The sequence below is a fragment of the Chiloscyllium punctatum genome, unplaced genomic scaffold (genome assembly GCF_047496795.1).
Source record: "Chiloscyllium punctatum isolate Juve2018m unplaced genomic scaffold, sChiPun1.3 scaffold_780, whole genome shotgun sequence".
NCBI lineage: Eukaryota > Metazoa > Chordata > Chondrichthyes > Orectolobiformes > Hemiscylliidae > Chiloscyllium > Chiloscyllium punctatum.
In genome coordinates, this window is record NW_027310514.1 from 59796 (window position 1) to 62500 (window position 2705).

Sequence of the window (2705 nt, forward strand, 5' to 3'; positions counted from 1 at the left end):
GTGAACAGCAGTCCCTGTGTATATTATAGTGAACAGCAGTCCCTGTGTATATTACAATGAACAGCAGTCCCTGTGTGTATTATAGTGAACAGCAGTCCCCGTGTATGTTATAGTGAACAGCAGTCCCTGTGTGTATTATAGTGAACAGCAGTCCCTGTGTGTATTATAGAGAACAGCAGTCCCTGTGTATATTATAGTGAACAGCAGTCCCTGTGTGTATTATAGTGAACAGCAGTCCCTGTGTGTATTATAGTGAACAGCATTCCCTGTGTGTATTATAGTGAACAGTAGTCCCTGTGTGTATTATAGAGAACAGCAGTCCCTGTGTGTATTATAGAGAACAGCAGTCCCAGTGTATATTATAATGAACAGCGGTCCCTGTGTATATTATAGTGAACAGCAGTCCCTGTGTATATTGTATTAAACAGCAGTCCCTGTGTATATTGTATTAAACAGCAGACCCTGTGTGTATTATAGTGAACAGCAGTCCCTGTGTATATTGTATTAAACAGCAGTCCCTGTGTGTATTATAGTGAACAGCAGTCCCTGTGTGTATTATAGTGAACAGCAGTCCCTGTGTATATTATAGAGACCAGCGGACCCTGTGTGTATTATAGAGAACAGCAGTCGCTGTGTATATTGTATTAAACAGCAGTCCCTGTGTGTATTATAGACAACAGCAGTCCCTGTGTATATTGTATTAAACAGCAGTCCCTGTGTATATTGTATTAAACAGCCGTCCCTGTGTATATTATAGTGAACAGCAGTCCCTGTGTATATTGTATTAAACAGCAGTCCCTGTGTATATTGTATTAAACAGCAGTCCCTGTGTATATTATAGTGAACAGCAGTCCCTGTGTATATTATAATGAACAGCAGTCCCTGTGTGTATTATAGTGAACAGCTGTCCCTGTGTATGTTATAGTGAACAGCAGTCCCTGTGTGTATTATAGTGAACAGCAGTCCCTGTGTGTATTATAGAGAACAGCAGTCCCTGTGTGTATTATGGAGAACAGCAGTCCCTGTGTATATTATAGTGAACAGCAGTCCCTGTGTATATTATATTAAACAGCAGTCCCTGTGTATATTGTATTAAACAGCAGTCCCTGTGTATATTATAGTGAACAGCAGTCCCTGTGTATATTATAATGAACAGCAGTCCCTGTGTGTATTATAGTGAACAGCAGTCCCTGAGTATGTTATAGTGAACAGCAGTCCCTGTGTGTATTATATCGAACAGCAGTCCCTGTGTGTATTATAGAGAACAGCAGTCCCTGTGTGTATTATAGTGAACAGCAGTCCCTGTGTATATTATAGTGAACAGCAGTCCCTGTGTGTATTATAGAGAACAGCAGTCCCGGTGTGTATTATAGTGAACAGCAGTCCCTGTGTATATTATAGTGAACAGCAGTCCCTGTGTATATTATAGTGAACAGCAGTCCCTGTGTGTATTATATCGAACAGCAGTCCCTGTGTGTATTATAGAGAACAGCAGTCCCTGTGTGTATTATAGTGAACAGCAGTCCCTGTGTGTATTATAGTGAACAGCAGTCCCTGTGTATATTATAGTGAACAGCAGTCCCTGTGTGTATTATAGAGAACAGCAGTCCCTGTGTGTATTATAGTGAACAGCAGTCCCTGTGTGTATTGTAGAGAACAGCACTCCCTGTGTGTATTATAGAGAACAGCAGTCCCTGTGTATATTATAGAGAACAGCAGTCCCTGTGTATATTATAGTGAACAGCAGTCCCTGTGTATATTATAGTGAACAGCAGTCCCTGTGTATATTATAATGAACAGCAGTCCCTGTGTGTATTATAGTGAATAGCAGTCCCCGTGTATGTTATAGTGAACAGCAGTCCCTGTGTGTATTATAGTGAACAGCAGTCCCTGTGTGTATTATAGAGAACAGCAGTCCCTGTGTATATTATAGTGAACAGCAGTCCCTGTGTGTATTATAGTGAACAGCAGTCCCTGTGTGTATTATAGTGAACAGCATTCCCTGTGTGTATTATAGTGAACAGTAGTCCCTGTGTGTATTATAGAGAACAGCAGTCCCTGTGTGTATTATAGAGAACAGCAGTCCCAGTGTATATTATAATGAACAGCGGTCCCTGTGTATATTATAGTGAACAGCAGTCCCTGTGTATATTGTATTAAACAGCAGTCCCTGTGTATATTGTATTAAACAGCAGTCCCTGTGTGTATTATAGTGAACAGCAGTCCCTGTGTATATTATAGTGAACAGCAGTCCCTGTGTGCATTATAGTGAACAGCAGTCCCTTTGTGTGTTGTATTAAACAGCAGTCCCTGTGTATATTGTATTAAACATCAGTCCTTGTGTGTATTGTATTAAACAGCAGTCCCTTTGTGTATTATCGTGAACAGCAGTCCCTGTGTATATTATAGTGAACAGCTGTCCCTGTGTGTATTATAGTGAACAGCAGTCCCTGTGTATATTGTATTAAACAGCAGTCCCTGTGTGTATTGTATTTTACAGCAGTCCCTTTGTGTATTATAGTGAACAGCAGTCCCTGTGTACATTATAGTGAACAGCAGTCCCTGTGTGTATTATAGTGAACAGCAGTCCCTGTTATATTGTATTAAACAGCAGTCCCTGTGTATGTTGTATTAAACAGCAGTCCCTGTGTGTATTGTATTAAACAGCAGTCCCTGTGTGTATTATAGTGAACAGCAGTCCCTGT